Source organism: Corvus hawaiiensis, chromosome 7, assembly GCF_020740725.1.
Source record: "Corvus hawaiiensis isolate bCorHaw1 chromosome 7, bCorHaw1.pri.cur, whole genome shotgun sequence".
NCBI classification, from domain to species: Eukaryota; Metazoa; Chordata; class Aves; order Passeriformes; family Corvidae; genus Corvus; species Corvus hawaiiensis.
In genome coordinates, this window is record NC_063219.1 from 32,573,872 (window position 1) to 32,598,203 (window position 24,332).

A 24,332-nucleotide genomic window follows, 5' to 3' on the forward strand; every position below is an offset into this window, starting at 1 on the left:
GGGGGGAGAATAAATTAATAATCCCAGTTTCCTCTGTCTAAATAAGTGCTATTATGAGAATATTTGTCCTTGAGAAAATGCTACCTAAGTTGTTTTCTCTTGATAGAAAGCTGTTCTATCAGAAGTTTATTTGTGTCTAGAAAGAAGCTTCTAAATCAAAGTGTCGGTCACAAGGATCTGATTTACTTTATTTCAATATCAATGTGCTCTCAGCTCGAGGACCAGCTGCCAATTTAATTCTTAGCCCTTGCAGACAGCACGTGTGGATGCATGTACTTGGATAGGTGGGTGTGGAGGGGGTGTGCAGATGTGTCTGTAATGCTGTGGTCTGAACAAGCCAGCTCCAGTCCTCACTGGTCTCAGCACAGCTGGAAGAAAAAATACCTTAGTTGTGGTGCAGATCTTGCAGAGACACTTGCAGTGTTTCCAGAGGTGCGCTGGCCCTTGCCCAGTCAGTCCAATGCCACAGAAGCACACGCCTGTGTGCACACTGCCGTGCACATTCCTGCTGATACCACGAGCAAAACTCTATTCCCACACTTGTTTGCATTCCTCCCACTTCACAAATACAATTTTTCAGGATGATCAGAATATTTCCAGCATCCTCTAGGTCCTGTTTTTCCAACAGTTTTAACTAAATACAAGTGAGCCGCTGATGTGGCTGTCCTAGGTGTTGAGTAAAGTGAGCATCCATGGTGGCACAGCCCTGCAGTTCATATGGGCAGGGCAGCAGGATACTGTAAGGTACAAACAAACACAGCCTGGAGCACAATTTGGGCTGAAAAAAATTAACCTGAGAAGTATTAATGGTTCCTGGAATGGGGCAAAACAACAAGAAATGCAAGGAATTCAGTCCTGAGTGAATTGAATCCTGGGTCAGTTCCTCTCTCCTTCCAAATGTGTATATAGAGACATCTCTGCGCACATAAATATGTGTATGTGTGTATATTCTCCTGAAAGAAAGCAATTTGACAGGAAAGAAAGACATAAGATATGGAAAGATCATATAAACTACACTATGAGCATATTTTTAGTCCAGACTGCCGCACATGGGCAGCCCTCCAACACTGTTAGTCTGTGCAGGATGTTGTCACAGCTTTGTGGCTTTGTAAAGGTGGTTAAACTTGTGCTGTCCTGCTGGTCACTTGCTGCTATTAGCAGCAAAGTTAACCTTAAATTAGGTCTTTGACTCCTCTTAAGTTATGAGAAGCAAAAGAGAAAACTTCATTACAAAAAAAAGTAACATTTTATTTTGGAAGTGTTGCTGTATTTCTATTTGTGCAGGCTGTAGTAGATTGTCCTTATTTCTACTGATCATCTGTGGTGATTACACTAGAAGACAGATACTTCTCTGGCATTATAAATTCAAACAGCATTTTTTTCATCTCCCTAATACCTATCCTCCTGTCTACTCCCATTGATTTATAGACAGAATCAGCTTTTTGTGCCAGATTGTCTTTTACAGGGTGACACTGGTAACTAAAATTCAATCTAACATAACAATTTTGAAGAATCAATACTCCAATTAAATTAAAACAGAAGTAGTTTATGACTTTTTTTCATTATAAATGTGGGTAAAACTCAGCTGAAATGAATGTATTGACATCATTTACATTAGGAGAGATTTTGGCCTTGATTTGCAATCCTGGAAAGAAAAGTGGCACTATATTGTCCTTCCTCCTTGCAGTGACAGAAGCTTTCACAATAAAAATCAGTTTTAATTTATGACTTGCCATAAAAGACAGTGCATGACAGGGTTCTCTGGTACCACAGTCACTTGCCAGGGACAGAGCAACTATTCATTATGCCTTCTAGTGCACAGTCACTTATCATGTTTCTTACCCCACTGGTCTATCTCATTATTCTCCAGGAAAGACATTTTAGGAACTGCCAGCAACTTACTTAAATTATAAATGGGTTTATGCCACTTTTGGTTTTGAGCAAGGAGACAGACTTTTGTAAATTAGGAACATGGGGTTGTGCTGCTCAGTAATGTGGTGTGACATCGTGGCTCATCTAAACAATAAAATATCCTTCTGAGTAGAAATTTGAAGTGGCATCTTCATATATATTTGTTTCCTCAGATGAATTCCTGCAGCCAGAAAGACACAACCAAATAATCTGGATCTATAAAGTGTCTCTTAGCATTTAATTTCATTTCTTTGCTTTATTTATTTTTTTTTTCTTTTACTGAATAACAGAAAAGGTCTTGTTTCTGTTGTAGACAATTCAAGCTTAGAGAGTCTTATGGGTTACACTTTAGCTCAGGATGAAAATGAGGTAATATCATTCCACAGCAAAAGGAAAGTGGAATGTTGCACTGGAGTGAGTGGCGCTATTCTGAATTAACAGCACAAGTTTGGTCTTCAGTCTGAGTAGTCAGACATTGGCTCTTGATGTGCCTTGGCGCCAGTACACAGAGGGGTGGTGTTGTCCTGGCTGTCTGAAGAGCATCTAGAAATGAGGTGACAAACTTGAAAGGAGAAACTTGAGAAGCAAAACAGGGAAGTCTCCATGTGGCTCCTGAAATCCAAAGCAGGGTGAGTTGGGTGTACTGGAGTGCCTCTCTAATTGCACAGGCAGAGCAGGAAGGTGGCTTCAAGTTATAACATCCTATTGTGGGTCTCTGGGCTTTGCTCTGGCACTGACCCATCACAGGAGGTTGAATACTTGGGTATTTTTTTCTGATCTCTTTTGCAGAAATGATGCTGAGGTCATGCAGCTCTCCTGGGTTGTTGAATAAGTAATACTGGTACTTAGTGTAAGGGATGTGCTCAACTCATTTGCAGCTGTGGGAACGCAAAATGATTTTTAGTCTGCTGATAATTTAGAAAATGTGATTAAATACATTTTTGAGGCTAAGAGAATGTTTAGGTTAGCACTAGGTAAGTTTCTTATCTGGTGTCTTGAAAATCTGGTGTCTTGGAAGATTTGAAAGCCCAAAATAATCTCAAAAGAAAAAAAAGTGTCTTTTAAATAGAGTTATTATATATATATATATATATATATATAAAACAATCAAAATAATTCAGTTAAGACATATTTATGAAAAGCTTTTTCTTAAATCTGCATTTTCTGTTTTTGCAGAAAAATTTTCTCCTCTGCTCACTTCCAAAATGAAAACAATCTCTGATTACAAACTTCTATATTTATCAATCTCCGTATTTTGCATGTCAATTCGGATAACTTCAGGACATTAAAATGTTGTTGCAATAATTGGAAGTCATCTTTTAAATCTAACATCAGAATAATAAATTCATCTCCAAATGCTGTTTTATATTTATAGCATGTGTTTTACTAAAAATAAGAAGCTTATAAAATTAAGAAACGTAGAATATAAAGATAGAATTCCTCCTGTCAAACAAAAAGCAGAAAGCATTTCTGTTCATTTGCAGTGAGGTTCAAGTGAAAACAATTTTGCTACCATATTTTTTGAGGTTGAAATGCTCTAGACTAATTTCTTCTCAATGAAATCACAAACAGTTACGTCATAGTTTTGGAAATCTCTTTTGCTATCCATAGTATTAGGAACCTCATTTCACTGTGAATGTCTGATTTCCTTGCTAGCAACCAGAATTCTGTCCAGCAATATCAGGTGAGTCTTCACATTCTCCAGTAAAAGATGTGGTCTGAAGTTGGATTACATCTGTCCTCGCTCTCAGTGCAGGTCTCTTCCTCCTCAGGCTCCCCCCTCACGGCAGCAGGGCTGCAGTTGTTCTCCCCATGGGTGACTTTAATTCTTCTGTGGAACTTCACATCCTGCACAGGAAGATGATAACAAGAAAAACCTCTCACTGATAGACACTGGTAACTTCAGGGTGCACATTCTTCCCTTGAGGGTCTCAGCAGCTGCCCCACTGCTTAGAGCATTTTTTTCCTCCGTGGAGAAAACCTGTCTCAGGGAGAAGGTTGACCCTGTTTACTTGTCTCTGACTGTCCGCAGCAGCTACCCTGTGATGTTTCGGCATGATGTCTTCCTCAGGGAAAAGAAACCTCAGACAGCAATTGAGTAAAGGAAGGGTAACTGCTTAGTGATGCTCCATTCCCCAGTGATCAGTGTTTTCAAGCTGAAGAGGCTCTCATTGAAATAGATGAAAAGTTCTGAGTATGGCTCAGCTGGGCAAGGAGTGAAGTGTGGAAATCCATTTTGACTGTGTTCTGCAAAGAGAAAGGCAAAACTGTGTTTTTTCATACTATTTGCCCTGTTTATAATGTCCTTGAAAGATACAAATTGAAAATGTTTCATTTTTGTGTTTCCTCTTTAAGTGTGTCCAGCTTTGGTGATGTAAAAACACTTGGCTGAGAGCTCTGCTTACACTCTCTGTGGTTTTGCTGTTCATTGAAAAGAAATTCAACTTAAATGGGAGCACTAAAACTATACTGAATTCTGTGTAATATTGATAGGGTTAATATATTTCAGAAAAGGCAGGAATAATAAGAACTTTGAACTGACTAACCTCTTTCATCTGAAATTTAGACATATTACCTAATTAATATCACAATTCCCCCATGAGTTAGAAGCTTCACAGTAATCGCTATATTTACTTGACATCTCTACTGTTAGAGTTATTCACTCTGATGTTAAGACAGCTTAAAACCAACTATTTAATAATGTGTGACATTACAAAGCAAGTTGGACTAGAAAGTGAAGGATACTGAAACAGAGCTTATCCATGGGAGTGAACCCAACAAACTTGAACTGAATGCACTCCAAAAGTCAAATAATCAAACTTGACTAAACTCCTCTGTGGAAGCCCTTATTCAAACGTGCCAAAGCAACAACTGGAGCAGGAGTGATATGCGCCTTGTGTAGAAAGTTTCCACTGTAGCCTGTTCTGATTCAATTCCTAACTGATCACACAGACAGTGTGGTGATGGATATGGCTGGAATGTAGGAAAGATTTTAAAAAAATGAAAATATCTTGCATAGTTCAAAATGAGATGTGAAAATTTTTAATAGTTTTAAACAGAATTAAATTTTACTTATGCAGGGAAAGACTTTTGTTTGAAGTGAGAGAATATGATTTTGTTTCACTGTTGCAGTGAAACTTCTTGAAGATTCCAATGGTTTTTGCTATTTTTTACTTAAAAAGGAGGTGTGTTCAAACATGTAAATGTCACTGAAGTTTACATTTTGGTATAAATTTTTTTTTTCTATAAGTTGATTAATTTTGTGAAAAATATTTATGAGCAATTCTCAGTCAAAAGAGCTCACTGCATTTAGAGTCAGGAAATAAAGGTGGGAATAACACCTACAAAAGTTTTCATTTCTTTTATTCTTACAACTGAATAGTCCTGGTCTTATACTGTACCAAATCTGAAGCACTGATCAACCTTTTTTTTTTTTATATAAGAGTTGAGAAGCCATTGGCAGAAAATTTTTGCAGGAAAAAAACCTGCCCATAGGAAAATTTTGTTTTCAGAACCCATCAATTAGATTTTGGCTTTTTTCCTAATGTTTGCTTGTTTCAAAACTCTTTATAAACCTGCTATTATAAATTACTTCCAATGTTTCTGTTTATGCACAAAGCCAATAACTGAGCTAAACTGAGCTAGACATTTGTCCTCTGGAAAGAATGACCCCAAATATTTGGTAATTAGATGAAATAACTAGTTTTATAACTGAAAAATCTTAGCCCATTTCTCTCATTGGCACCTTTGCTGCGCTGTGTCCTATAAGGTGGCTGTGTCAAGAAATACTTCTTTGGCCAGTTTGCTGTGCAAAGCCTTTTAGCCAAATTCAGGCAAAGCAGAAAAGAACAAAACATTTCTTTTAGCAGTCTTTAAAGGGTTTCCTTCAAGCAAGGTGATTCAGCTCAAAATTTGTGATTGGTTAGCCTAAAAGTATTTACGATGCAAGGAATGCTCATCCTTACTGTATTTGCCAGTAAGCCGTGTGAGGTTTCGTTGTGTTTTAAGAAATGAGGTATTGCACTATTCTAAAATAGGTAAATATGTTTGCTGCAGTCAGTAAAATAGTGCAGCAGAAGAGAAATCCAGATAAAACCACTAATTTGCCTTTCCATAGGGAAATGATGGGGAAGATAGCTGGAAAATTTTGCTTAAGACTTCTAAATACAGCATTTTCTTAATTAGTTACTTCCTACTATTGCTTTTGGGTGCTTTCTGCACTTTTTTCTGCTAGATGAAGAAAAACACTACTCCCAAGAGCTGCACAGATGCAATTTTCCTTCCAAAGGAATGCTTGAGGTACAAGTCAAGGCCAGCTTCACTGTGGCTTGAACAGGAACGGTTGTGGTGCAAAGGGAAGAAAGGCAAACTGGCCATAAAGACAAGAGTGATACGAGATACGGAGGATATGAAATGAGCCTGCCACGGCAGCTTGTGCCACATCTAGCAGTGTCCCCATAGGACTGCAGTCCCTTCTGCCTATTTAAAATCATCCGCCAGAGTCCTTCCTTCCCCTCCCGTGATGGAGTGGGCGATGTGTTGGGGAAGAAATGATCACTCAGAGCAGAAGCATCGGGCAGCAGCAATAAGGATGGCACAGTTTTGCTCTGAGACAGGCACTGACATTTGCAGACAGACTGGACTGCAGGCTAACATTGAAAAAAATACTTCAGAGAGCTGTGAAATGCTGTATCTGCCAGGGCTGGGCAGAAGAAAGGTTGCTCTTGTGCAAGAAGGACATATTTTGTGTGGGGCTGCCAAGAGGTGCCCAGAACAAGCATCCTTCTGCTGGGAGTGGACATGGAACTCTGGACAGAAGAGAGTGGCACCATGTGCTAGAAGGTACAGCAGGATCTTAATGCACTTTTTCGTGTCTGACTGGGGAGATCTCAGAGTCTGACTGCAGGTCGATTGCAGCTTTCAAGACCTCAGCCTAGAAAAAAAAATTTCAATGTATTCACTCTTTTTAGTACCAAAGCCAGAGCTGTTTGCCTTCCTATTCCCTTAGCAATGCAGTGAGCAGCAGGATTGCTCTCTGTGTGATGCATCAAAGGACAGTGCATAAGCTTGTTTTCCTTGAGATGTCCAATATAAAAAGCCCAGGCAGTCGATCTTCCAATTTCAGGGGGATCTGGTTGAAAAAGGGGACAGGTTTTGGACAGTATCTTTAATCAATGATTACAGCATGCCTGATGGACTGCACTAGAAAAGCATTGCTGCAGGCTTTCTTTTTCCCCTCTAGTTGTCTGATTTTGGCTCCTGCTGGAGTCTACTGGACCAGGAGATCCACTGGACTGTGCTCATACATCCATTTTTATGTGTAGTCTCTGCACAAACCCACCTCTGAACTCCATCAGCAAACCATGCTACCAAATAGAGAAGCTGAAAATATTAATGGATGTAAGAATTAAGAGGCTCAAAGAGGTCCTCTTCTATGTGCTTCCTTAAGTGCCTGTGAGATCACTGGCAGCTGGAAAGCTGCCTGCTTGCAATGTCAAATATCCACATGGTGGTAGAAGACATGTTTTGAGGCAAGAGCTTGGGTTATGGCTCTGAAACCTTAGCATGCCCTTCCTCTCTCCTCATAGATTACAGCTCTGGTGAAGGCAGTGTGGTTGCAGTGCTAAAGACTCTCAAAAAGCTTTTAGCAGCTTGAATTCTGCAGCCAATTTATTCCTGAGTTGAGCCCTGAGTGGGTACCAAAGAAAAAAAGAATTCGTGGTTGATTGAGTGAGCATATTGGGCTGTACAAGTGACTTAATTTTCATCACACTTAACTAATGGCAAAATTACATGTTGGAGGTACAAACAGCCTGGGGAAAAAGGAGTGTCTTTTTCTAATGTTGCTGTTAGAAAGTTATTCTGGGACTCTCTGCACACTGAAAACTGATTACATTTCAGCATGGTACCACAAGCTGTCTTGATTGCAAATTCATACATTTCCCCTACACAAAATAACTAAAGAGTCCTACTTTCACAGTTGTTGAGACTCCAGGCATTTTGCCCACTCCTGCTCCACACCATGAAGCGAAATGCTTCAACTCTTTCAGCAGTGAAAGATGCCAGGCCAATCGGTGTGTTTCAGTGTTTTCTTTATCTATTTTTCCTCCTGAGGAAGATTTATTATGAAATCATTGGAATAGAGTCCAGGAGACTGGATTTGAAATTTTAGCTGTGTCACAGACTCGCCATGGAATTTTCGGAGAAATTGTGGTCTCTGCATCTGCCTTCTGTCTCTTTGGTAGAGCTGCTGGAGATTTTAGGACAAATTTTATTTTAAAATGCTGTCTTATTAGTATCAATTTTTCAATGTTAGCTGTTACTAGTTTTGACATATGAACAAATTTTCTAGACTTTTAAAACTGGAAAGAATATGAGTTTTTTAATTCTTTGGGAAATTCTGACAACACTCATATTTGCAAATTCTAAAGGAGCAGGGAATGCTCCTGATCACTGGAAATCTATGGACTATTAAAATTTTGCAATGTGGTTTTGCTTATGTTTTTGCAGACTTAAACAAGGCATTGTTTGGTAGCTGGCACATGTTAGAAATCATTAACAGCAGGCAGTTTGCATGGGGTTAGCCTGATTTTGGATGTTAAAAGTGTTTAGGAGCATGGATGGAGTCCTGTCTGTGAGACCTGACTTCAATGGCAAGGAATGACTCTGGACACTTCTAATTTACCACTGAAGATGTAGTCCTGTTTTTTCTCCACTGAAATTACTTTTTAAAAAATTATTGATATACAATCAAAAAGAGCAGAATAACAAATGTAATTTCAGCTAAATTGAATAAAGAGTTTCTGCTGGTCCAGATGACACTATTTTGAATTTTCTGCTCATAAAAGTTGGAAGAATTTAAACTTTCAATTCCAATGTTTTCCCTTAAGTTAAAAAAAAAATAATAAAACCTCAAAAAAGTGTTGATGAAGTGATGGACTTTGGGTGACTTTAACAGACAACTGAAATAACCCCACCACAAAGCTTGCCTACAGTGCTAGCAAGTGTTCCATACCCCACCTTTCTTGTCTGAGCAATTGTGTAACTCAAACTTTATTTTCAATTTAGAAATACTGAATTATTAAATTTATTTTAATAGGCATCTTTTGTAAAGTTCAAGTTGCCTACGTCCTTGAGCTGAATTTTCTTCCTAGTATTTTTGAATATTTCTGTGAAAACACTTCAGGATGCCCACACAGATTTTGAAAGCAAGCTGAGGGCACCACTAAGACTATGAAAATATTCTGTTAAATTTTATGGATAAAAAATTATTAAAAATTCCCAAGCATGAGCAATCAGACTGATAAACAGACATTTGATTACTACATTTAGATTCAATATTAAAAACCTGAAGCAAATATTTGGAATTATATATATTCTCTCATGAAAGGGAAAAGGGACTCACATAGTATTAAACTAAACAATATATTTAACAGAACATTAATTAATTAGAAAATATATAAATTATTCTAAACATGTTCTTGTCACATAATAACTTGCTTTTTCTTGTGTCAGCTATATTCTAAGTAGCTCCTCTTCTCCACTGGTATTTTTCTCCCAAGGCAAATGTAGGGGGACTCTCCATACATTTGGTTACTAAATAAATTGAGCTCCTTTCAGCTAAATGCAGTCTCTTTTACAAGTCAAGCGCAGCATCACATCATGTTTTCTAATTTGTAATTTCTGAAGTATCTACAGGCGAGATTTCACCGCTTCTCTTTTCCAGGTCATCCTTCTATAAAATATTTTTTTCTAACAGTTTTCCAGAGCTGTGCTCAATCTCCCTGAAAGAGTTTCAGACACAAGCAGAAAAACTATAGGGCAGGAGAACTCTTTCCCAGGAAGGTGTTTTGGGGTGACAGCGGTAAAATGACCCATTTTACAGAACACCACACAACAGGATTTTGACCTTAACTTTCAAGTGCTACTTTAAAACAAAAACTTATATAATACATGAGCACTGAGGGACTTGAACCTTTAAATAATGGAACCTTTAAATTTGGCATTTGGGCAGTTGTCACAGAGGAAAGTAATGAGCCCCTTATTTAACTTGAATGGCTGAATAGTCACTGCCCTCATTCTGCCTATTAGCCTCCAAGTGAAATATTTTTACTTTAGTTCATTTTCTGCTAAACTTCCCCAATTTGAAGGGTTTTAGTTAAACTGTAATTCTCTGAACGTCAAAATACATCAGGACTAGGGGGAAAAAGAAGACATAAAGTGATGAAATAATTTCACTTGAAATCAACGAACAGAAATATACAGTAAATGTTTTAGTGACGTATCAGAAATTGCACAAACCCACAAGGGGCATTAGAGTTTGATGAAAATGTATACAATTAAAGTAAAGAGCCTGAGGCAGTGGTTGCCTAAGTACCATGAGGCTGCATGTTGAGATAGTTCAGAGGTTTGGGGCAAGATTTTCATCAGAAAAATGTCAGTTCATTGGGGCTGAAACTTTCCACATAAATGTATTTGTCTTGACGAAATTTCCACTGGGAGAAGTGTCTAATCTCAAATACAGAATTTTTGTAGAAAGGAAAATACATGAACTACCTCAAGCATCTGAATACTGGAGAATGTTTTACAAATTCATATAATCCAAATGCAGCTGTAAGCACTCTTAGAGCTTGGACAAATGCACACTTAAGAGTTGTTTTTATAACCTGAGTGCCAAGGCTTTTGAAGCAGACTGAAGGATTGTGTTCTTAGAGGCTTTTGCCTGGTAGCTGAAAACAATGATTTGGACGAGTGGAGTGGAAGTAAAAAGAACTGAAAGCTGGGAGCAGGGAGCAACAGCAGAAAGAAAATAGGAGTATGGTCACCCACCCCAACAACAGAAGTACCAGAAGTGGAAATCATTGAATATTTTTCATAGGAATGAACATACAGTGTGATCTTTTTGAATGATCTTGCAAGGGTTTCATTTTCATTTTAAATGACTTCTGAAATTAATGAGAAACATGGAAAAAAGACCATATATTATTTAAAATAGGAAGTATTTTTCTACATATTTGCTAATAGAAGCTAAGGCCCTCTATTTCGAGGTTTCATGTATAAGAATCAAGATAGTATCTCTAGTGGAAAACATTTAATATATACATAGAAAAAAGTGTTAGAGTGACATTCAGTGACTTGCACAAGGAATCCTTCCACTTCAGCCTCGCTTACTTTCAGTGTTACTGTGTATAAGAGACCGGATCCTCTGACTCTAATCTATGATTTCAAGTAAGATTTGGCATGTGGTACTGAAAATTAGATCTTTTGCAGGTCACTTGGTCTCCCAAAGACTCACAACTTCCTTGTAGCATTTGTTATTACATTTCTGTGTTCTTCCCACCTGCCTCAATGACCCATCACCACATGAGATTTAATGTATTTTAACAGACTATGCTTGTTGAGAGTTGTTTGTTGTTGTACACTGTGTATTTCTGACCCCTTGGCTTTCCCAGCTCTGTGCTGTGCTGGTTCTGGGATTAAGTTGTGTTTGGGGAATAACACCACACAGATAATCCAAGCTGCCTTCCATCACGTCAAGATAACTGTCACCTGGGAGCAGACATTCTGTAGGGTTAATTAACACTAATTGTGACTCTCCCATCCTCTTTTCAGCCTCATCTCTTAACGGATATTTATAAGATAACAAATATCATCTATATAATGATCTATGTCAATAATGACCATGAAGAATCAAAGTTAACTAATTTGTAATGGGCATTTATCTCTTTGTAACCAACTCAGAGATTTTCAGCCTAATCACACACAGTTCATATATTTCTATAAATAAAAATGACCTCTGCACTTTTGCTATTCTGTTTAGAAATCTGACAAGAGTTATCAGTTCTACCCCTCAGCAGATTAACTTCAATAGGTTCATTCCTCTGCTGAGGAAAAAAACCAATATCTTGAAATTAAATGGTATGAAAATATCCTTGTTAAACACTGATGGCAAGGACAGAACTGATAGGTGGCAGAAAGAACCAGGTGGATATTACCAGTGATAGCTGGAACAAATGTAAAATGCAAAAATTGCATGAGCCTTGCACTTGTGTAACTGATGGAAATTTTAAACAGAATTTTTAAACTTCTCTTAAAAGTGCACAATTTTTTTCTCATTCATCCTCACATACTGAGACCCTGTTGGGCAGCCTGTAATGCACTTTTCACTTATCCTATGGTTTGTACCTGGCTGGGCAGCAGCCCTTTATTCTGTTATGGATAATCTTTACTCAGAATTCCCAGATAATCAGCTCTCACTGCCTAGCTGATTGCATTGATCTTGCAATCAATCTTGTGGTTATTCTGCTGCACAGCTGTAATAGGAGAGTGAAGGAACCCTGGATTTTGGATGTGTGTGTATCCTTGGACACGTCTCCATGTGCCTCTATCCTCTCCTTCATCCACCCACTCCCACATGTGTGCACATGGCCAAAAGCATCTTTTATGTTTGATTAGATCAGGCAGACAACTAATAAACTGTCTTGTAGTGTTCTCTATCTGTTAACTGCCTTTGGATGAGGTGTGCTTCCTGTAAGTGTTTATGCCAATAGTCCTGTGAAGCACTGGACTTCACGTTCGCTGCTCATTAGTCTGCATCCAGAATGTTCTCCCAGGGCTCTGCATTGACAGGCAGTCTGTGTTCAGCTCTGAGCAAAGGGCAGCATATATTTGCTTTTCCCCAGAAGCAGAGCAGAGATCAAATTATAGCCACTTTTCAGTTTTCTTGGTTGTTCCCAAAAGAAATCCAGCTGAGCTCCTGTTTCTGAGCAAACTCTACCTTCTCCCTCCCAACAGGAGGCAGAGGTTTAGAGTCATTTACCTCTCATGAAGATTTCTGCTCCTTTAGTTTCCTCTATTATCTCCATAGATAGATTCACAACTGGCCCTCAGTTTTCATACTCACTGTGTTAGATTTCAGACCTTAAAAATCCTGAGACACAGCAGGAGTTGAGAGGGTGGTTTCAGGATCTGTGGGAGTCACTGCAATTCTGCAGCTCAGCTTCACTCAGCATCCGTGGAGAAAATTCATTGCCCACCCTCAGGAGGTAAAACACACTTCTGGCACCCAGACCTTGCAGTTCCCTTGGGATACAGAGCTGGTTCTGCGGTGTGTGCTTTGAGAAGGATTTTTACTTTAATGTCCATTTAATGAGCAAACATGGACTTAAATGAAGTTTCCCTTTCAGCCTGCTGCACACATTTAATTGTGGCTGATCTCTTCCTTTTGCTAAATTTGCTTTTAACTTACTCAAATCCTTTGCAGTTTGCTGATATGGAAATAGTGGTACTCATCCTCTTTGAAGAGCAAGGCTGCTCATTTCACCTTTGTGTTACATGCAAAGAGAAACCTTATTTATTTAATTTTTAGTGTTGTGTCTGTGCTGCCTATCATATGTCTAATCTCCTTATTTTCAAATGTGTTGATTAAAGACAAGGAGACTGGAAAAAGGAGGCTTTTTACTTTACTAGCTTTAAAACACATTTGTAATTGATTATTTGGGATCAGTCTATGAAAAAGCATATCCACATTCTGTTCTTTAATACAATTTCTTTTCCTCTACTCTTGATGCGAATGGGTTTCTCATCCTAAGGTCTCTGTACATGGCAGCTCAGCTGTTGTTTGTTAGAAAATCAAACATTGGATCATTTCCCTTGGGAAAAAAAGATAGATAGTGTTGCCTGGACTTCAAAAAGCCTGGAGGAAGAATAGGCCAGACTTTGTTTTGACCAAGCTATAAAAGTCCTTCAGTCCTTTTTTAGATGAGCATCTTCTAAGCTGATATCTTGAACTAGAACCATGGCATATACATACATTAAAAGTTAGGTAGCATAGTTTGTGTTTAAATCCATCAAGCTCTGAAGACCTGTCTGTGCTCAGCTTCTGTTTTTCAGGTGTAAGAGCAGATCCATCTTCATTGGCTTTTCTTTGGTCACCTCCAATGTATTGGCAAAAATCTGCATGTAGGATACAACTGGCACCAACAGACTGAAAAAAAAAAAAAAAATTGTTCTTTTTTCCTCCTAATTATTTAAGATTTAACAAGTTCTATCAGGTAGAAGTGGTTTACTCTAATTATTTAAGATCTGACAAGTACTGTAAGGAACAAAGCTGTCTGAATAAAATTATGAGGCAAGTACGTGTTCATGTTCCCTGCTGATGGGACCTGAGTCATCGCAGGCTGAGGTGTACTAATTAATCCCAACCAAAGGTTTGTCCTCTCAATTAGCAGCCCCTTAGATAAGCTGTCTGGTTGATCTACAGCTGCCTGGTGGGAAATACCCAGGTTGTGCAAGTTTTATGATTCTGACTCCCTGGGCCAGCTGCAAAGTTATTTCAAGGAGAAGAGCTGATCTGTTTTGCAGAGTGTAATAGCTGCGTGCGGTGCTCTAGGGCAAGTCCCATCAGGTAACTGCAGCAGAAGGCTGGAGTCAGCATCCAAAGGATAAGGAGAAATGTGCCATCAACTTGGCATGCTGCAAATTCCATCTCTGAACCACTCAAAATCCCTCTCATAATGTTGGCATTTCTGGAAACCTGGCAAAGGGCATTTATATTCTCGTGACTGTCAGAGAAAGTGTTTCTGAAGCTGTCTTAAAATCCATTTTTAATTCCAGCTATAAAATATGCTGTGCGTAAACATCACACACAGTATGAGCAAGGCCTGAAGAAGCCTTTAGTTATTTAACCCTAATAACCCTGTTACTTCCTGACATAAAGGTGCAACACACCTTCTCTGGCCAAGGAGGATCACAACATGCCAACGGGGGAATCAGAAGGGCACATACTGTATGTGAGAGTGTAGAGGATAGCAAACCTGAGCAGGGTTTAGGTGTGTCAGTCTGCCTGTCTATTTTCTTCTCCTCTCCATTTTTCTCCTATTTCTCCCAGGCATCATTATTGCCCCTCATTTCTGTCAGTGGCTTCACAGAAGAGTGTGCTTAGCCTTGGGATATGACACACACAGAAGCAGTCTATCTCCCCTGTTTACCCAGGCTCACACAAGAGGCCAGACTCTGTGTCTACTTAAACTCACCCTGTAGAAACTGAAGCCATAAACTAAAGTGAAATTGAAGAGGTGAAATGGAGAATGTTGCTCTGAAATCTCAGTTGTGACTCTCTCCCTCCTCAGCACTCATGAATGGAGCCTGAGCTTATCCCTTCTTCCTTACTCCAAGCCCCAGCTGCCGCCAAGAGACCAAGGCACAAGAGCACTGGGTTTAACCTGTATCCTTTAATTCTTTAATACTGTCCTATTAGCACAGTGCTTAAACATGCTGGGGAATCTAAGGATAATTCAAATTGCACACTTCAAGACTTTTAGCACTTGGGAAGAAAGTAGAGTTTTTGACTGATGGAGCACAGTTCTTGTCGCAGCTGTAACTTTGTGACCTGCACATGCTGGTAATGTAATGGAGGGGGCTGCAGAGCCTTCAAGGGATTTTTAATTTCAAAATGGATGGCGGATATCCATTCACTAATAAATCATCTGCAGCAGTTCTGCAAGAAAGAAAAAAGGCTCAAGGCATCTAATTTTGGTCTTGTGCAGTTTTTCCCACCCTCTGGGTTCATAGAGTTAACAGTTGTTTAAAGAGGGGGTAGGCAGATGACCAGCAACATTAATAGTTGAGCCGTGTTATTTATATAAATTTCATTTTAATTCAGTGTATAGTGAGTGATGTATCAGTCAATACATTTGTTTTTTTCCTATGATCTTGTTCTTGCACTTCTCTTTCATGGCTCTGCTTTCTTTTGGGCAAGAAAACTCATCTAGATTTATTGCCTTTCTCTTTTCTGTGCAACCTTGCCTAATAAGACTACTGCAGTGGCTGCAGCCTGTGAAATTAGCCCATGAACTCTTTGTATCCTTGTCTGTCTGTCTCAATATCCCTCAGATCACCCTGATAAGAAGAAGAACTGTGACCACAACTGTCTTTTTTATTATAGACTGTTGTTGGTGCAAGTGGCAGACTGATGAAATATGGTGGGGACTTCACATTCAAATTTCAGTGCATTTCTTTCTTTCTCTTTTCATTCAGTGGGATATCCACTAATATGCCTAAAATCCATGGTTGCAATGTACACAGGCAGTGCATAACTATGATGTGGCTATGGCTCTTTGGATGGTGCTGCCAGAGTAATTTCAATGTCTTATGGCAGTAACACTCATTTGCACAAAAGCCAATTTTATATCTACAGTTTGGTTGTGCCAAAAGAAATAAAAGAGAATTAATGGATTTAGATCCAATGGAGTGATAAATATTGTCAGTAAAATGATTTATTGTCTATCTACTGAGGCTTTCAATTAATCTGCAGGTGTTATATATACTTAGAGCTTATTCTTCAGCACAGAGTGTAAGTTCATGGCCTCACCCTTTTGTGTTCACTCTTTCAGTCCCTATATAATGAATAAAATGAAGTGACACCTCTGCAGTAAGGACTGGGATGCCAGGGCTTTATTAAATTTGGATGTCTGGACTTTACACATGAATATCAGTTTATGCCTTATATACTTCAAACCACTCCCAAGTGTCCTTTTGTCTGCATGTGAGTTCTAGGAGATCTCTGTCTCCTGATTTGCACGCATGATTTGTGCCAGACAGGAGAACAAACATATGCTCATGGGCAAGGAGAATCAATCCATTTTAAAATTATGTAGCCTGTTACTTTGTTTTGAGGGAAAGAGTGAGTTCTGTGGGGTTTTTTACCCCTGACTACAGTATTTTGGACAGTTACTCTCAGGTTTTAACATGGTACATAATGCCCAGACAGGGAACTTGAGTCTCTAATGACTGTTTGCATCACTTAATGATGCCCGTATTAACCAGACCCCTACTGAGTCAGACAACATCCACAATAACTGTTTGTGTCAGACTAATGGAGTGAGGATGGATGCTTTGTGCTGCAGGCACTGGCCTGGTGTTCAAAAATTTGGAGCTCAGTTCCTGGCTGTGTCACACAGCTTATGATGGTAGGTGAGTCTTCTGGGGTCACTTTTTTCCAATGCCTGAAGAACCAAGTGAATATCCACTGGCATTTTCAAAAGCAGCAGGGGATTGTCTTCCACGGGGCTTTTCAGCATTCCCATGGAACTGACTTGCACAGTTGTCCTCCCCCATGGAGGTCTGTGCTCCTAAAGGCACCCAGGTAATGGGGTCACAATGTCCATAACAAAGGATATCCAACACAGTTTTCCTGTACAATCTCTGAGTTTTCCTCATGAGGCAGGAGTCATTAAAAATATTTTTGTTGCTCAAAGCTGATATGACAGGTGAAGACCATTTTCATTATTTTCCTGCTCTAATTTTGACACTCTCAGACTGCTAACAACAATAATAGAAACAATATCCTTCATTTTTTTGCTAAATAATCCCAGTAGAAACAATTCACCTATTACACGAAAGAGTTTGCAAGTAACTACCTAGACACAGGAGGAAAGTTACTCCCTGCACAGGGCAGGCAGAACTCCTGTGCTCCTGTTTCTTGCTAATCTGGCAGTGGCTGGGGACTCGTGGCACTGGGGCTGTCAGAGCCCGTGTTTAGGTAGCGTGTGCCACATCTGACGATGCTGTCAGCTACACCAAGTGGCTGCTGAAACAAGATGCGTGAGAAGTCACTCAGCCAAGACGTGCCATCTGCTTCCTGGTGAGTGACAACAGTGAAATCTCCTGTGCTCCTGCCAGCGGAATTCTCCCTTTCCAATCACATTCTGCGGTGCCAGAGTCATTCCCTGCCGTGTCATTAAAGCTGGGAAGGACTCAGATATCCTGTTTCACTAACAATTTTGCAATTTCTGATCTTGTTCTTTTGGTTCATAAAAGTGAAGGCAACCCAAGTATGTCTTTTTCATTTTCTACATCTAAGATTTTTGCAATATTTTTCCTTGTTCAAGGAAATTGTATGATTTTGTAAAGTAGTTTTAATTGAAAATGAAAGTTTCATGTTGATATAAGCATAATGCTTATTCTTTTTATAAATGATGTGGGGAAAAGTTTTTCTTTAGTGCCTTCTTATGCAAAATATTCACTCATTTCTGACTGGTGTTGGTATGTGCTTTTCTGCTTCAATGCAGTGATGCATGCTGTGAATTGTTCACATAGTGAGTGTAGTTTGGTCAAAAATAGTAAGTAATACTGTACTAGAGTCTATGGATTTTTAACAGAAAATATATAGCATAGAATAGCCTTCTGCTTGCAGAAATCCCTCAACTTCTGTCAGTCTCCAGCACCCCAAGAGAGGGACTGACTGCCCAGCTGGAACTCACTTATCAGATTTTTGAAAACCAGAATATGTCAGCAGTCCTAAATTGGGAGCTTAAGAGTGGAATCACAGAAACACCTTGTTTCCTGAACTTGTTTAACAAATTGATGACATGGATACCAAATGGAGCACTTTTCAGCCATGGCTGAAGAAAATCAATTGCAAGCAGACACCAAAGAGATGGTGTCACTCCCTCCATGCCCCCTCTGCTCCCCATACCTGTTTGCATGCTCCCACCTTTTTCCCTTGCACTGAGACTGGGGTTTGTTTCTGCTGGGGAGCCAATTTCATCCTCTAAATTAACAGAAATAAAATTGTGATTTGTTTGTTGGGGTCTTTTTGGTGTTTTGGGGGGTGTAGGATTTTGAGGTTTTTTGTAAGCTGGGTGTTAATTGCTATACTTATTTAGCAGGGTGAGAGGTTGATTGCTAATGCTGCCTGCCTGTTTCTGTTCCTTCACCTCCTCCTCAGCTGTGCTAGCACAGGTATTTTTGCATCCGTGCCTTTAACTACCTCGAGGGATTAGTACAGGTTTAAAATAACCTAGTAAAAATGGCTTTTATTATTCTGGATCAGCTCTTCCCACAGTGCCACAAACAATTGTACCAGGATGCCTAAAGGGAGATGTTGAAAGATGCTGGGTGGTCAGGAGAGGGAGAGGAGAGGGCACAGGCTGCCAAAACAAATGGATGTCAAATCTGCCCTTAGCACAGTCTTGAATACCCACACAGGGCAGTAAAGAGCTGATATGACACAAATTCCCATCCCAGCTTGGCGTGCAATTCCCTCTCAATGTAGATACAGCCTTAACTGTTGTGATGATAATAAAAAGATTCACTGATGGAGCTGCTGCGAAGCACTTGAAAGGATTTGCTGTTCTTTAGTGCATCTGGAGCAAGAAACACAAAGGAATCTATGCTAATGTAGTGTTATGAGCTCTGTTCTTTGGGATTTATTTATCCTTCCACTTAAGACACAACTTGCAGCTGCAAGGAGTTGAAGTGTGGACTTTAAGATGGAAAGAGATGAAGTGTATTGCACAAAATAACCTCTAAGTAGACTGTCATGTCTGGCTGTGTCTTTGCAGTGTATTATGTGTGTAAGAAAATATATATTTTAAAAAATACATCTATTGAACTCCACAGTGTTTTCAGGCTGAAATTTCTGTACGTGCCCCATTATGAACCATGACAGGGAGTCCTACATGAGTTCTAAGAATACATAAAAGCACAAACAGAAAATGACTGAAAATAGTCTGGGTTTAGAGCTCTTAGGAACAAACATGTATCACTAGGAGTCTCTAAGCACGGGAAGCACCTCTTAGGTTGCTACTGAAATTCCTTGTATTATTTAAGAGTGTTGTTTCATTTAAATCTGAAATGGCTTTGATGTCTCAGGAAGTAGATGCAGGTAAGGAACTTCATTCAGTGACATCAGCAAGATACAGGGAAAACGACAGATTCATGCCTACAGTTTCTCTTCCACCCTTTGCTACATGAGTTTACTGTCTTAACATACTTTAAAAAATATTTTTCTTATTTTTTTCAGTGCATATTTGATACTTGTCCCCCCCAGGACTTGCTCATGGTCAATTGCTAATGGTATTAAGTAGTTTCCACATTGTGTGGTCACCCTGCTTTTGTTCTGCTTGTATGATTTCACAAGCATCTGTCCCTCCAGCACAAACTGCTGGGAGGTGAAATGCAATTGTGTCAGCTGCATCATCTGCAAATCTGTCCTAATGAAATTTGGCAAAAGTGGTCGAAGTTGCTCCAGACTAAATGAAACTGCCACATGTTTTTGACAGCTGAGATGGCAGTCCAGCACATCTCTCATAGCTCAGGGTGGCATGCATCATTAGATTTACAGAATGGGAAAGAGAAGCCTGTGCTAGAAGCTACTGTCCTTCAAGGCTTTCACATTACTTTTTCACTTTCCTTGAAATTCAAACAAATTAGAGGCCTTGAAAGAGCAACAATGAACAGATATGGTTTGTCAGCTGCTTAAAAAAAAGAAAAAAAAGCAGTAAAAATCAAAAATCCAAAATACTGCTGGTGATATTTTACCCTTTAAAAAAAAACCAAACCAGCCTGTTGTATTTAATTTCAGGGGAGTGGGAAAAATTACAAATGGATAAAATTCAGAATACAAGTGACTGGTGGTGATGTAACACCCAGAGCAGGGGACAAAAAGTTCTTAAGGACTTTCCTCTTTTGGCACATTTTTATACTCTTTTACAGTCTTTTCAGGGGCTGCCCATATTGAAGTGAAATGTTTGTCTAATTGAATATCCCAGTTTATATTTTATGGGTGAATTTCTTCTAATGAAACAGGTCAGCTGGATAGCCAGGCATCCCACAGCATCCACTTCAGTCCAGAGTTGGCATTTGAAGACAAGGAGTGAGAACAGCACAACTGCAAGCCTTCAATACACCTTCCTGCCTGTAAGTCTCCTTGTAGACTCCAGAGTTCACATTTCTGTCATCATGGCTATCAGGGAGAATAAGGTAAAGAAAAAACGTGCTCTCACATGGGAATTTTCTTCTCAAGGCAGTAGGGACATTTTACATTCATTAAAATACTCAGATGTGGCTCCATTTAGAAGTTCTTCTTAGTAACACTCTGCATATCTGCTATCACTCAGATTCCCTTAGCATTTTAAAGAAATATTTACAAATCTTAATCTCTCCTATTTTTCTTTGAGATGACAGGTCCATTAAAAAAGAAATGTGGCAAAAAACTCTTTACTTGTGCAATGCAAATTAATGTTCAAGGAACATATGAAAACCAGAGAAATGTGGTTTTTGTGGCCTTGGTAAATGGATGTTTGGAGAAACAAGTAATAACATAATTATAAATCTCTCTCAGTACGAGGTGATGAGGGCAGACTCCTGAGGTGGAGTAAAGAGCCTCTCACCATTCCTGTCAAAGGAATTGGGCTGATTGACATCACCACAAGTGGGAAGGACATGGGGATGTCCATCAAATATATCCAAAACCAAAAAAGGAAACAAAAATCAGCCTCTGAATACTTCCCTCCTGGTTAGAAATGTGCTCTGGGAAAAGTGGCTATAAATAATAAATCTTTAGCTCTAAGAATGATGTGTTTCACTTCACTTTTCTGTAAAGTGAGATATTTCAATTTATTTCATTAAGACTAATTCTCCATCCACCATGGCCTTTTCCCTTGAGGAGAGTTCATAAATATTTCCTTGTTATTTCACTCTTTGTGAAGATGCTTCTTGTGAAGAACTTGGAGGGATCTGTTTATTCCCTGTGAATCCTTTCTCTGATCTGTTTTGCTCCTTTGATCAAGACTGTGTGTCGTGGTTTAACCCCAGCTGGCAATGGCACACAGCCTCTCACTCCCCCATACCTGGTGGGATGGGAAGGAGAAGTGGAAAAATGAGTTCATGGGTTCTCAACTCATGGGTTGAGACAAAAACAGATTAATAATTAAAGTAAAATATACTCCAACAACTACTACTACTACTACTAATGATAATGGTATGGAATATTTGGCCACTTTGGGTCACCTGTCCTGACCATGCTCCATTTCAGCATCCTGTGCACCTGCTCACTTACAGAGCATGAGAAACTGAAAAGTCTTTAACTGTGGGAAAAAACTTCCTAGAAACAACTAAAATATCAGTGTGTTATCAACATTATTCTCATCCTAAATCCAAAACACAGCATTGAATAAGTTAGTAGAAAGAGTGTTAGCTCCCAGCTGAAACCAGGACAATGTGAAACAGCAGCACAGGGCTTTTTCTATTCTCTTTCTTCTTTAATTCCACTGAATTTCTTGTTCCTTTGTTTTGTTCAGTATTTCAGCCTTGTGCTGTCTGTTCAAACTGCATCCTCAGCATGCTGGCCACTTACATTCACCATGCCATCTCCCATGAAACCATTACATATATATTTGCCTTCTGACATTAATTTTACATGGCTGGGGGTTTTTTTTAATCCTGACAGTTATTACAGAATCATTTTCTCAATTTATGTTCAACGTGTTTTGTTCCTCCTTTGAGATGCAGTAGCTCTTTCTTGTGTATTGCCCCTTTGCTATTGGCTGAGAAGGACCCTGCTCAAAAGGTTTTTTTTCAATCCTGTAAAATTCTGCTTAGTTTGAGTCATAAACTGTTAAAAATGTGAATTTCCTTTATTATCTCTTTGCTGACTTTCTTAGAAACTCACAAAAAGTCCACTTAATTGTGAATGCCACACACTACCCTCAAAGTGTTGGGCCAAAGCTGCGACCGGAGACCAGCTGTTGGCTGCTCGTGGTTTTGCCTACTCAATATTTGACTCTGGCTTGAAGCTCAGGTTCCAGCCTGGAATAAAACAACCAGCTCAGCACTATTCCATCCAAAGGCAGCTGGTAGCAGCAGGCAGGCCAAGAAGCAACACTTCTTCACAGTTACCCTGCTCCAGCCAAAACCAGCTCTGGATTGCAAATCCTCCTGCTCTGCTCCAGAAGTGATGAGGGCTAAATGGTTTGCAGACAATAATAATATCACCCAGGATAATTAATAATAACACCCAGCTGATCTTGGCACTGCAGTCAGGCTGCTCATGATCACCCCAGTGGGATGAAGGAGTATCTCCAGTAGCAGCACAAAGCAGTTCTAATTCCTGACTATTAACATTAATAACTCTTGTAGATAAAGGGAGATGCCTTCCTCACAGAATCAAACCATCCAACAGCATCATTCTAAAATATTTTGCAGCAAATTTATTGTTTGTTTTCTCTAAGTACAAGTGGTGGCCTGATCCAAACCTTGTTGCAGCCTGAGGAAAGATCCAGTCTCACTGGATCTTGAAGAGTTTGGCAGCTTGAGTGCAGAAAAGCTCTTTCTGGTTTTATTTTAAGACCTCATAAAAATATTCTTCTATTTTCTATTGGAGTTTGCCTGCTTTGCAGTCCAAACATCCCATCTGTACATGTGTCAGCATCCAGGTCGTCTCTTTTTTCTCTCCAGCTGCACTGAGAGACTTTCTCGTTCCTAGTTTGGAAGTAAGTTTTGCCCCTGATTTTTCTTTATTCTTGACATCACCACTGATTTTTTGCATCACCTTTTTTAATAGGCAATAGCATCTTGATGTTAAAAACCGTCCATATTCTCACTACAGGGGCATGAAGTTAAAGGAAACAAGTATCTGCCTTGATTTGGAAAATAAGAAATACTGAATGGTATAAAAATTCAAAGGAATTAAATTTATTATAAAACCCAAGACACTTGTTAGGAGAATTTTTTTAGGATTACTTCTTTTCCTGTTCCCAAGTGATTTTCATAATATTGTGGGACTTTGCTTTATCATAACCTTGCTCCTCCTCCTAAATTAAAGCTGAAGCCAGACACAGGGCAAGTATCTCTAAAGACAGCAGCTGCATGGAAAACTTAACACAGTTTCAGAGCTGCAAGCTTATCTGCTTCAGGATATTGCTAAGGAACCAGATGGAGAATAGTTTTCCATAGTTAACCATCTGGGCCCTGCAGTGATACACCCTGCCCTAAGCATTACTATGGGAATTGACTTCATGGTGGGAAAAAGCAGAGAAAAAGAGACAAGCAAAGAAAGAGGAGCATAATATTTTATACTGCAATAATGCACAGCCAAAGAGTCCCCATTTTGTCACACATTGCAGTTTCCTCATCTCTGTTTGTCTTCATAACCTGTGGGATAAAAGAAAGAAGTGAGACTTTAATGGTTTAGCAGGAAAGACAGCTGTTAAAGAAATTAGAAATGGTTTTTTTGGTTTTAGTGGAACTTTGAGTTATAAGATGTCAAAGTGCAAGGCAACACTTTCTGACAGAGTTCTAATTGTTTACATTGATATATAATTTTAGGTCTGCTGGATTAATTTTTGGAGTTTTGCACTTCAGGGCTTCTAGCCAGTGCTGCGTTCACAGCTGAGAAATGCAGTGGTTTGCAGTGACCAAAGAAAGGTAAGAAATATGGGATGTTCCATGAGGTTTGTGGAAAACACCAAATGCTTGGTAACTAGATGGAATCAAAGAAAAAATAGAATTAGTGGATTTTCTGAGCGGTCTTGCTGTATGGTCTTAACATGAAATCTATAGGCAAAAAGTCTTTAGGTGTTAAACACAGAATTGTCCTGGAACCAGAAGACAAAGTCATTTTTTCTCAGGTGTTCATG

At 39.3% G+C, this 24,332-nt stretch overlaps 1 long non-coding RNA gene across 3 annotated transcripts in view; it reads left to right on the forward strand.

Annotated features, from left to right (window-relative positions):
- Positions 1 to 24,332, forward strand: part of LOC125329017 — a 258,870-nt gene that overhangs the window by 229,153 nt on the left and 5,385 nt on the right. For 2 of the 3 annotated variants that reach the window (XR_007205011.1, XR_007205013.1), the window contains exons 3-4: positions 20,503 to 20,676; positions 24,022 to 24,120. This is a non-coding gene — a long non-coding RNA (uncharacterized LOC125329017). The remainder of the gene's footprint in view (positions 1 to 20,502; positions 20,677 to 24,021; positions 24,121 to 24,332) is intronic. The other variant, XR_007205012.1, reaches the window with a different exon arrangement.